We start from the raw sequence: 12,861 nt of genomic DNA on the forward strand, positions 1-12,861 counted from the left end.
GGAGAGTGTGCTGCTGTGGAAGGAAGGCTGTATATTGTTTAAAAGAGCAAGTGCTGTAGGAGGAAATGGTACCGATGTGTCAGAATGGGTCGTGCATGCAGGACAGGAGACCTATATTTATTAGGTCAAAATAACATTGACTTTATAACAACTCCTAAAGGTCCTTCCTGAGGCTGGGCTAGACTCTGGAAATGCAGAGATGGAGACCAGGAGTGTCGTGGAGCATACAGAGGAAAATGAGCTATAAAATTATCAGCTCAGGAATTCACCAGAGGAAAAAGGAAAATCTTGGGGAAGAACTCTTGTTCCTGTATGTTTTCAGTGTATATTGGAGCCTTTCTCCAGCATGGGGTGTGCCAGTTTGCAGCAAGGTCTGTTCGGGTATGGTGGTGCCAGCCTGGCTTTGCAAACATCAAAGACCTGGGCAGGTGAAATAAAACACCGGGGAGAGTCTGGTGGGGCACAGTGAGGGAAGTGGGGAGGGAGGGACTGTGCTAGCACAATGCGAGTGCATAATTCCACATTCTTGGGAGAGTTTTGCTGAAACGTCCACTTTTAAAGAAAATATTTGGGGATCACTATTACAGGAAATAAATTTCGTGGTGTTTTTAAGTTGTATCTATAAAAAGCTAGAAAGGATACTGAGTAGACAGTCCTGGTCTGGTGAGTGGGCCCCACAGCTGTGTTGGCTTCACAAATGTTTTGCATGTGCTGTTCTTAAAGAGCAAAGGAGAACAAAAGGGGGAAAAAGCCCAACACAAAAAACCTTCAGTCCCCTCATCTTCCAAACCATGAGAATTTTTCCCTTTTTTTGTGTGTGTGCAATAATTGTATCAATTATGGTTTGCGTTTTTTCCGCTAAGTGTTTGAAATAATGAGCGGAGGCTGGAACTCCGAGAAGCCGCAGTTGGGAGAGTCAGGCATAAAGGGAGCCCAACCATATTTGTGAGATGAAATTGCAATTATGTAAATTGCAGCTACTGGACGTGTAGGCATGGGAGCCCAGGAGAGCGGAACTGGCAAGCTCTTGGTTACAGTGTAGAAGAATTCTCATTCGTGCTGCAAGGCAGGGCCACGCTCGGCAGCTTGCTCGGGAGCGTGAAATCGCCTCACGGACGTGTCTGCCTGCTGCTTCTATTTTGGTGTGCAAGTCAAGTGGCTGGAAGCTTCTCTCTTTAATGATTTCCCCTTGTTTGCTCTAGCAAACAGCTGCACCACGTTGTCTGACACCAGTTAGAGTATTTACTGGCCAGTGCTCTGCAGAGACGAAAAGGGAGGCATTCAGTCTAATCTCCTTGGATGTCTCAGTGTTTGCACTTGGAAGTTTCCTTTTCTGCAGTCTTTGGGCAAGTGCAGAACAAATTAATGTTGCAGTTTGACACAGGCTGCCCTCTGAGCCTGATTACTTCCAGGAGCTCCCGAGGCACGTCTTGAAGCGCTCTTTGCTCTTTGTAGGGTACAGCAAGTAAAAAAAAAAAAAATCTTGTTACTCAGAATTGCTTTTAAGCATCCAGCTGAGCAGATCTGAGCAAAGTCATGCATTGAGCTTCTTCAACTTGTTAACCAGGCATTTAGACCAGAAGATGAGCCTCATGAAATACATGAAAACTAAGGTTTGTTAGGTCATTATTGATAACTTGAGGCTGCATTGAGGCAGGAGGGATGCACAGATCTGACTGGAAGTGAGTTCACAATGCAGCATGGGGGCCTGTGTCCAGCTTTTGTCAGCTGGAGGTGTGACCCAACCTAGATTCAGGTTCCTGAGAGTCATTGTGAGGGAGTTCCTTCTCATCTGCACAGTCTTTGTGCTCAGGTGGTTGCTGCAGGCACTTCAGACTGCTAGGTGTCCCCATGCCAGCAATGTATGGTCACAGCTCTCGGTCTGCAGGGAAATCTGCTGGGCAGCAACCCATGGCAGCCTCTCTAAAGGCTGCAGAAATGTATGGAAATGGACAGGAATTGACAAAACTAACTCAGGGTGCCTTAATGGGTAGCTGTATGTGGAACTTTATGCTGTGCCTGTGTGCCTGTACCTTATTGCCCCAAAAGTTTCTGCTGTATCGAACCAAAAATAGGCAGATATGCCTCATGCTTCCTTTTTCCTTCTCACAAAACTGCTTTTCGGTCAAGGTATTTTTTCCTGCAGGTCAATCAGTTTTTGCCTGATATTTTAAGGCCTGCAAAAGGCTGGACCTGTGCAGTGCCCAGCCACAGCAGTGGGAGTCTCGGGACACCAGTGACGGGTCCATCACCTGAAGGAGTTGCTAAATTCTTGAATCTGCTCACAGTTGTGAAGGCTGTTTGAATATGAGTGTTGTTTGAATATTGTGTTGGCTCACACAGTACACGTGGAGAGTCAAAAATAGAAGTGAGCTCTCCTGAACACGGAGATGTATGCTTTAACAATAAAACAATTTGCTTTCTCCATCCAAATCCCCAAGTGCTGTTTTGGAAAAATATCTAGAGCAGCAACTTTTCATTTGTAATCCAGCTTGCATAGCAGACACTGGAGGCTGGGTGCAACAAATCAAGGTGGAAATGGCTGGTGCATACTTCTCAGTCCGGCCATAAGCTGCAAGCAATGCTTTTGACAGATGCATTTTTCCCCAGAGATTGCACTAGGTTCATCAGCCTTAGGTTAAATGTGAAGGATCTGAGGTAAAATTCCAGGGCTCCGTCCATTAGCCACCGAGCCCGTGGTGTTTGTGTTAAAACAGTGTGATGGGAAATGTGACCTGGTGCTTGGGAATTGAGCTGGTGCCAGGTGTGCTGCAGCACTGTGTTCAGTATGTCGTTCCACACACGTCTGATAAGGGAGGACATGATGGTGTTGGATACATTCTTGTGCACAAGGACCCTGCAGGTCGTGGAGAGCGCTGGTTTTTATTTAATGACCGAGGTATCCAGGTGCTAATTGGAACCAGATGTGTGTGAGGCCAAAGCCAGAGTTTGTTACACCACGCTGAAATGATGGCCTTGCCTTTCTGGGACTGGAAGGACGTTTTGGATCAATCTTTATTTATTGAAATATTTAGGCAGCGATGAATTCTAGTGCTTGAACTCTTAATTTCAGTTTTGCCTGAGGAGTTACCATCCTGTCTTTCCTCCCTCCATTTGAAGCCCCTTTGCTATGGTCATACTTGAGGAAACCTTCCTAGAGGGGCCAAATTGATACAGGAGCATCAAGAGGTGACTGGCTGAGCCAGGTCTCACTCCTCTGGCAGTCTGATGTTGGCATTGTGTCTCTCTGCAGGGCTTTGCCATGCACAGAGGCTCTTGGCACTGTCAGCCTGTGTGTGGTCTGAGATAGTCCCAGCTTTGGTGCCCTAGTCCCGCCAGCAGCTCAGGCATTTCCATAGATGTGGTGGATTCAGGCACAGGTGTGAGCAGGCTGCTGGTGCACAGGAGGGGCTGCCTCATTAGGGAATTTATATATATCTATATACCTATATTTACATGTAGATAAAATGTTTTGTCTTGCCTACCTTATTATACTCTTCAGACAGCAGGAAATGAATTGATGATTGGCATGATGTGATGTATTTCAATTTTTCAATTTCATCATGCAGGAGGCAGCAGGCTGCATGGGACAGCTGCATGCTACCTTTGGTCTGCAAGGGTGGCCAGTCCAGGAGCCCTAATGTGTTCCAGGGTCATGGAGATAGTGAGGAGAAGACCAGCTGCCACACATTTGGGTTATACCATGCTCAGTGGTGGATTTCCTGTATTTTGTTTGGATCTGTCAGTGCTGTAGGATAAGATGATGATGTTGAATGAACCATTACCTCTGAGCCCAGAACCTCGAGACTTTGGAATTGGTATGAGCCCTGGAACCATGGTGTGGCTGTGCCAGAGGAGCAGGGGAGGCTGCAGGCTCCACGATGAGAGTGCTCCCTGATGGCCTGGGAGGCCTTAGGCAGGCTGGCATTTCTGTTTTCCATCAGGTTTGTGGTTTGGTGTGTTTGGCCAGTTCTGTCCCTCTTGGTGCAGTGGTAGAATCAGAGTAATCACCCTGCAGGCTGGTTATTGACAGGAATTCCAGAGGGAAGCTGCAGCCTGAGCAGTGTTTTCTCACGTGGGGACTGCCTGGACTGCTTAGATTTTTGGCTTAACAACAGGTTAAGAGGTCTTGCGTACTGTGAGTTTCAATCTCATTAAGAGTTTTTTTTAATCAGTGTTAACCTCCTGAAATCAAGGGTGTTTTGCTTCTCGGGTTTCTGCTCCTCTTTGCTTTTTCTCTGACTTAATAATATTTGTACGTTCCAGGGATGTGCTTTTGCTGCTGCCATGTAGCATAATAGCAAGATCTGCTCTAATGCTTGCACAAAATTTTATTGATCCTGTTTCAGTGCTCACTGGGGAGTCTGTTATGGGGCCTGAAATGATTAAAAGTAGCAATGTTGCTTTCCACTGTAGGTCTGACTTTGCCAGTCACCAGAGTTACAGCAGTTACTGTAGTTTGGAACTGAGCTGCTGATAGTGTGCCTAGCCAGATCATGGATGTGTGCACAGGACTAGTTTAACATAGTTGTGATTTTACTGTATGGCAATCCCTTTGACCAGAAGAGAGCACAGAATTGCTGTAACCCAATGTAACCTTTTGTTTAATGCTGTAACCCAGGTGCCCTTTTGGTTGTCCTGTGGTGAAGAAGATCCATTGTATGGAAGCTGTCATTTCCACAGGCAAAAGGAAGTGTTTTTCATAAGGTGAAATCTTCAGCTTTATTTCTGTGCAATGTGCTTTTAGAAAGAACTAAAAGCTGAACAATGATGTGAGAGCTGGCAATGCAAGGGCTTTTAATTAACTTACATAGCCCAATGCCCTCAATGGAGACATGATTGTGTCCAGCTTGATGTGAGGTGTGTTTATTCACACTGTCAACAGGAGGGTTAAAAAAAGCTCTGTTAAAATGGCTGTACCTTGGATTCATATCAAACAACTCTTGTCATCTTTTCCTAGCGTCTGTCTGGTTTACACAGCGAGGTGTACACAGGCTCTTCTGTTTTGAAACCTGCTTTGTTGTGGTAATTTTTAGCAGAGTTGATCTTGCTGCGTGCCTTCACTGTGTACACACAATTGCTGTCTGAGCAGTGGTGTGATAATGAATTTGTTTATCATACAGGTGACCATTCAGTCTAAATGAAAGAGGGAGTTAGGTTTCAGTCTTGTTTAGTTTTGGATTTTTTTGACCACTCTAGTATTGTAGTTTGGGCTTACCTTTCTTCTCAATGGAAATCAGTGATTTTTTTTTTCCAAGAGCCATCTAGTTTTATTACAAACAATTGACTGAAATGGGTCAGAACACAAGTGTATTTTTAAACTTGGCATATCAGTTCCCTGTTACTTCTGCTCTTTAGATTTAGTCTTTTGTGTAGGAACATATTGAATTTGATGGCTGAACGCAGACTCCAGCGAGAACAGCATAGGTATAATTTTCCAAACTTTCCTTGTGCCTGGGGGACACCAGAAGAATCTTTGTCACAGAAGGCTACGTGCTGCCAGCCTTGTGCTGATGGTACCCACTCATGTCAGCATTGGTCATCTAGACTGATAGTGGAGCAAGTAAAATTAGAAAACTTCCTGGTGAAAGAGAGACATGGATTCCTTAGCATCCCATATAGCAGAGGGATCCTCTGTGCTTTTCTTCCAATGCCATTACCTCTGACAGCCATCAAGAAAATGAGGCAGGGGAAGGCTTAAGTTTTCTTAAAAGCTTGGCTTTGACAAAGGAACATCCAGTGCATCCAACAGCTTTTCTTCAAGCTCCATCTCAGCACGAGGAGCATGGTGCTCTGCTCGTGCCTCGGCACTTTTCCTGCTCATCAGGATGTATGTATAATTGTGCCTGAACTCCAGGGTTGTTCAGAAGTGCTACAGAGCTGTTGCTGACAGGCAAAAGGCAGGGTCATACAGACAGGCAGGAAAATGTCTTTTAGGAGTATTTTTACAAAGCTTCTTTAGCAGTTTTTGTGGTTTTTTCTTCAGGATGGCAACTTGCCTTGATGATAGCCAAGGCCTAAGTTCACCTTGTCCCTTTCTGCCCCTCAAAGAGGCCAGGTGTAGCACAGCAGCTTACCTGCCTCTCCAATGAATTTAGAGAGAAACTGCCCAAGATTACTGAGTCTCCCTGGAAATTGTCAGGGCTCATCCACCTTATGGATCTGATATGAAACAGCCAGTGTTGTGTTGGGAAATCACAGGTCCCTCAGATGAGTTCTTTTGAAAACCCCGGGAGGAGGATGTGATTGGCCATGTGCATGAGGCTGAGGTTACAGTGACCTGCTGGCACTGTGAGCTGCAGCCAGGACTGCACGAGGGGTGATTGCACACTGGCAGCCCCAGGCGTGCAGATCTGGCAAAGCCTCTGGGTGTGAAGCCCACGTTTGCACACCTTGTCTGGGGTTGGGTGTTGCTGGTGCTGAGGTGTCTGCGCTAGTTTGCTCTATGTGGTGAGGAAAGCGTTTCCATAAATTACAGAATTCAAGCTCCCACCTCTGCTGGTGGTGGGAGTTTCATACTAAGCATAAATTCTCTCATCTTGAACAAAACCAGTAATTAATGACACAAGATCAGGTCACTGGCTGTGCTGGGATGCCTCCAGCTCCCTTGGCTTTTGTGGTACAGCCACAGCACATAAATTGCCTTTTATTGCAGGCTTATCCTGGTTAGTTTTACATGAAAAGGGTAGGACAGCTGAAATGATGCCTGGGGGAGCAAAAGCTTATCTCCACCGGGTCCCTGTGTTATTCCCCACATCCCAGTTACACTCTGCAGCACCATAAAACTTTCCCAGTTTGAAAAGCTGCTCGAGTTCTGCACTCGGAGGCCCCAAATAACAATAATTTTGCTTCTGGCCATCGCTAGATATTGCAAACACGGTGTGCTTACAGTGGGGCTCAGGAAGTCACACAGGGAACGCATTCTTTGGAATCCTCTTCGTTTTATCGCCGCGGAGCAGCCCACAAAGATTTGTGTTATTGCACCTGAATAAATAGTGCTCTGCACTTCCCCCGAGGAGGTCAGCAGTGCCTGTGCGGGGCGTTCCTGGGCCCCTTCCCTGCTGCTCCTCTCCGCTGCAGCGCCGGGGCCTGCTGCCCCTGCCACCTGAGCAGGTGGCACCGAGGCCATGTTTGTGGGTGCTCCCCCTGAAAGGCCAGCTGCTGGACACCAGCATGTTTTCCTAGCAGGCAGGAGCAGTACTCATCCACGTGCTTGCACTTACAGCCACCGCCATGGTTTTAGCAGCGCGGCCGTGCCAAATTCTCCAAATACTTTAATTTCATTGTAATGCATAATAACAGGTGTACGGTGTAGCTGCCAGTTTCTGCTTGCTGGCTGGGTGAGTAAATTATTTGTTGCAAAATGAGAACGGTATTTAATTGATATTTGAAGATAGCAAGTGCACAAGCTTCAGCTAGGAACAGTTAGAGTTGGGTTGCTGGCATTTCTAGCTGTGGTCACTAGCTAGAGGAAAACACCTTCCTTGAAAGCCGATCTCAGCTGCAGAGAATGGTAAGAAGTGTGTTAGGTCAGAAATATGTTTCCCATATAATTCCTAAGGTTTTGATTACAGGTCTTTCTCTTTATTTTTTTTTTTTAACTGATTTTCCCTTCTTTTTGAGTCAGTGTTGCTGTTTGAAACTGGAGTGAAAAGCACTTCTTGTGCAGTTCTGCCATGGCTGCTATGCAAATACATTTTTTAATTTAGAAGTCTGAGCAGACACAAAAACCAGATTTCCCTGGTCTTGGCTGTGGAGGCTTTTGGGGCTTACATGGTCTGACTACTGCTGAGCTGAAGTCTGATTTCGGAGCCAAACTTCTTTTTTCTACATTGTTCTCGTGCAGACCAGACACTTGTATTAGGCAGGACATATTGCCAAAATATGGAATTGCACCTCCTGCACACAAATATTATGGAAGGAGTCTCAGTATGACTGCCTTCTGCCAGGTCAGATGCTTGTGTGAGAAGGGGAGGGGAAGATGATAACAGTGTTCTCAAAGCTGCTCCTCACTGCCTGTGGGGTCAGCCCAGCAGAAGAGGGGTGCAAGAACGGTTTTGTAGCTCACATTTTGCCTGCAAAATGTATGTACAACTGGAAGCCTTTGCCCAGAAGCTTTGCTGATTTATATTCTTTGAGGGTGTGGTCCCCTTATCCTGTTACCTGCACAGTTTAGAGTTCTAGGTTCCATGTTTTGAGCATGAAGACGTTGCTAATGCCTTATGCTCCGGAGCAGTGTGAACATCAGCATTTCTGCAGTGAGAAATGCAGTCGACGCAGGTTTCAGCAATTCTTTCTCCAGAGGGAGACTCCAGGATTTCTCTCTTACATGCTCTACAGTATTGCTGTTTGGAGAAGGATCTGGGGCCTTAATGTTCAGTTTCTGAGGGCTCTTTCAGGTTTCCTGAATAATCCCTTTTACACATGTTTCAGAAGGACCGTGCTGGGGGCTGCAGCCAGAGCTTGCCTCTAAAGGACCTTAAAAAGAGGCTTGTGAAAAGAGCTGTGGTCAGCACTAAGATAAGCAGTGGTTATCTTGGTGCTGACCTCAGCACCTGGTTCTTCCAAGTCTGGAAGGACCTTCTTTTATCCAGGTGTCCGACCTGCACTGCTCCCGGCACAGGCAGCACCTCCCCTGCTGCAGGTGAGAACACACTGTTAGTGCTGCCAGGATCTCTGAAGAAACACGTGCAGAAAATCCCTGAGCCATCTGGAGGTCAGGGCACTCTGACAGAGGGGTTAATCACTCTGAGTATCCTGCAGGCCTGTCTGGGGACTTTGGACTTGGCTTTGGTATGTCTTTAACAAAACAAGGGACTTTACATTTAATAGCTGGGGCTAAGGCTTTTGTTTTCACAATGTAGTATTTCAGCAAATACAACATTCTTTAAGTGAAAAAAGCAAAAACTGCAGGTTTGGAAGATGCTTATGCTGGATTCTTGGCTGAGGGGGAGTGAGGCAGCAAATTAATTTCCAGCAAGACAGCTGCTATAGGCTGGAATACAGGGGGTTTGGCCTGCTTGGTCCCATTACTCACTTAGGAACCTAGAGAGGCCAGGAACTGTTCCTGGGATAGGGCTGTCCCTGTGCTTAGGGAGGGCTTCTCTCTGGAAGTCGAGGTGCCAATGGGACTTGTGTCTCAGCGTGCTCACCTGAATACACAGCTTCTGCTGCTGCCTGCTTTCAGCCTTGATTTACTTTTGAGGGCTTTGAGCCGTGGCATTCGTAGGTGCAGATGGAAGTTTAGGGTTTACCTTCTAGTACTGGCAAGTTTTCAGTTTTGAAACCCTTTCTCTGAAAGGACCGCATAAACTGCTGCTGGGGGAAGCAGGTGGTACCAGACCAGTGATTTTTGTTGTAGGAATGACACAAGTTGGTTGTTTAAGAAATTCACAAACTACGCTGTGTTTATACAAGGAGCAAAAGGAGCTCATATCAGGAATAGGAAAAGAGCACAATAAAACACACAGATCCCATTCCAATCCACAGTCTCAAGTGAAATGGAGCTGTTTTGGGGTAATTATCCTGAGGGAGCCTGCAGCCATGCTGCCTGCTGTGGTTAGAGCATCCCCGCAGGCATGGGGCTGGTGCAGGAGCTGTGAGGAGGGCACACAGATAGATGTGAGCTCAGGGAAAGGCTCAGCTTCCATTTCCCTGTCCAGCCACAGGTATCGCTTTTCACCTTGGGCAAATTGCTTAAAGCTGTTAGTGGATCTGTAACACTGGGCTACTTCCAAGCTTAGGAAATTCCCCTTTATGGTTTCCTATGGGTGTCAGGGAGCAGCAGAAGTCAGGAGCACCTCTGCCAAGGCAGGGAGCTGGAGCTGAGGTGGCAGCACAGTGGGCACCCAGGGCTGGTGGCAGCAGCTCCAGGGCTGTTGGGCAGCAGGCTGGGATCTCCAGAGGGGCTGCAGGTGCCTCGATGCCAGGCTCTTGGCTCACCAGGGTGGCTGTGGGCTGGGGAATTGCTGTTTTAATGGCTGTTGGCTTTTTACTGACATTGGTTTGGTCAGAAATCCGTATAGAGCTCTGGTTTTAGACCGTCAGTGCTCAGTCTCTCAGGATGTGAGCAGGTTTAACAGCATGAACTAAATAACAAGGAAAACCAATTGCACATTGCTGGGGTGCCCAGGAGGGAGCCTCTGGAAGAGGAGCACACTGCCAGGGCTGTGCAGGCAGGAGGAGGCAGATGGTGTGGCTGAGCTGGGCCACTGGCACCTGCAGAGAGTGTGCAGGCACTTGGCTGCTTGACTCGGTGTTAGGGAGCTGTGAAACTCGGCAGTGTGCCAGCCTTACCGGGGGAGGCCATTCTGGGGGGAATGGATGTGGAATTCACCTTTTGATCCAGGCAGCACAAGAGCTGGGGTTCTGTGTGCTGGTTTCTGTTGGCAGTGTGTGCTGGGCAGGCTGCTCCAGAGCTGGGCTCCTCTGAGGCACAGGAGATCTACCAGTGGGGAAAGCTCTGGACATTGTTGAGGTGGCCTTGGTCAGTGGCGTGTTTACAGACGCCAGATGTCTGACAGGAGGGGCACTGTAAACAGTGCAGCCCACGGAGCTGTGGTTGAGGCACACAGGTACTTTCCAAAGGAGCTGCAGTTCCTGGTTGCTCTGGCTTTGTGCAGAAAGCCTGTCTGCAATCCCACAGGCTGTGTGAAGCCCCTGAGGTAGCGCAGAGTGTGTCTGGTGTTGTCATTCCCAGCTGGCAGCAGGGGGAATTTCTGCTTTGCACCTTCCTTTCCATCTGAGCTCACTGAGTATAAAAGGCAACACTCTTAACAGAGCTGCTGCTGCTGGGGGTCTTTCTTGGCACAGGAGAGGCACTTTTCCCTTCTGAGATACCGAGCTTTCATTTCAACTCGTGTGGAAGCCCCTGATAGCACTGAAAGCCTTCCTGCCTCTCCTTGTGAGCTCTGGGGTGCTTTTGTACTGCCAGCAGATGGAAAGGCTGTGACCCGCTTGCCTTGGAGGGAGCCAGGGCAGAGAGGGAAGGACAGGCCAGGTCCAAGCCACAATGACATGATGTGCTTTGGAAATTGATTTCTAGCCTCATTGCTAACAAGAGTGAAGCGGTGTTGAAATCCACCCTATGGGAGATGGTTGGTTTGCAGGTTTGTTTGAGGCTTCTGCCAGTGTTGATTTTATGTCCTGGGAAAGCTGTCTAGGGAAAGCTTGGCAAAATGGAGCACTTTGCAAAAGTAGCAAGGGCAGGTGAGCAGAGAATAGGGACAATTGTGTCAGGTTCTCCCCAGGAATCCAAGGCCATGTGCAGGCAGTGTCTGCTGTCACTGCAGTCTGGTGTGTGTCCTGAGCAGCAGCAGGTTCTTCAGGGTGAAGGTGCCCCACAGTCAATATTGCTACAGTGACAGCCTGAAAATTTGCTTTGTCTTGAAAATTGCCACAGTTGAAGCAAATTATGTGTCTTAAATTGCTTGTCTTACTTTAGAATTACAGATTATTAAAAATAACCTCCCAATTTTCAAATATTGGCTTTCATTTAATGCTTCTTTTTCTCCCTTCATCTAATGATAAAGACTTATTATTCAGTATTTGCATCCTTAAAAGTCTGCACGTCTGCTGTATGATTTCAGAAATGCTGTAAAATGAGAGTTCTTTACTGCTTGTGCCTGTGGGATTCTGCTCTGCTGTCACTGATGGCAACTGTTCAGGGATCCATATTGATCCTATTAATGCTAGTTGAAAACTGGGGGTCCAAGTTTCAATTTTCTTTTTTCTAACCGGAAATAGGGCTAGGAAATTTCTGAAAATTGCTTTTATTTGGCTGGGTGTGCTATGGAAAGAATGCACCTGCATTTTAGAGAAGCAGAACTTTCTCTTTAACCTTTAGAGACCCAAGTGTTTGGGCTGGGGAGATTGCAGCTCCTGTGTATGAAGATCCTCCTCTCTGATCTTCAGCAAAGTCATTGAACAGGCTTATGCTACTGCTCCTCCTCCACCCTTGGCTTGTCTTATTGACACCATGAGCTCACTGGAATGAAAACCATCTCTTAGGAAGTTTTTATACATCTTCCCCCAAAAATATGCCTCAAATAACATGGGTGCTGCTTTCAGTACTGTAAAATGCCAAGTGCTGTGATGTTACCCAAGGGCTTCTTTGATCAGCACAGAGTGAGCCCAGGAAACGTGAGATTGCTGATATGGCTTCCTTTCATGCACCAAAGCAATCTGGTTAATGGGGTGAATAATTGTTAGCAGAAACCTTGGGTTTGTTGCCGTGGGGGTGGGCTCAAAAGCCTCAGTAATTCCCACATGCACCTCTCTCTTCCACCTTCATGGCTAGGCTGTGTTTTGGTGCCAGCACACAGTGAGTTCTGCTGAGCTCCCAGAGTTCCAGGCCTGGGCTGCTGCTTTTCCAAGTCCATGATCTCTATATAATGCCAGCAGGCAGTGGCCTGTGTGGGTGGTGATGCTGCTGGGGGGTTGCTGGTTTATTCTGCCCAGGATGAAATGTCATGCCAGGATGTGGTACCTCCTGCCCCGGGGTGTACTGTTCTGCAGGTGAAATGTGCTCAGGCATAGCTGGGCTGCCATGTGCTGGGACAGGAGCAGATTTAAACAGGCAAGAAAAGGAGATGCAGAAGTGGTGGTGTGGATCTCCTCACTCCTTGCAATGCTCAGAGCAAACAGCTTTCTTTCCTACAGGGAAAACACCATTGTGGGCAACTTGGGGTCTGTTTCTCTGTGGCACAACTGTCATTTATAAGCCTGACTCTCCTCAGAGCATCCCTCTGCTTTCTGGAGCACCACAGATTATGGCAAGGGAAGCTTCATGAATTGTAGGGAGTTGGTATTGGTGCCAATTGGCATTCCTTTTCAGGTAGCAGCAGATAAAGATCGCCCTGG

This window comes from Agelaius tricolor, unplaced genomic scaffold, assembly GCF_023055355.1.
Source record: "Agelaius tricolor isolate 1412-34295 unplaced genomic scaffold, bAgeTri1.0.p SCAF_8, whole genome shotgun sequence".
Taxonomy (NCBI): domain Eukaryota; kingdom Metazoa; phylum Chordata; class Aves; order Passeriformes; family Icteridae; genus Agelaius; species Agelaius tricolor.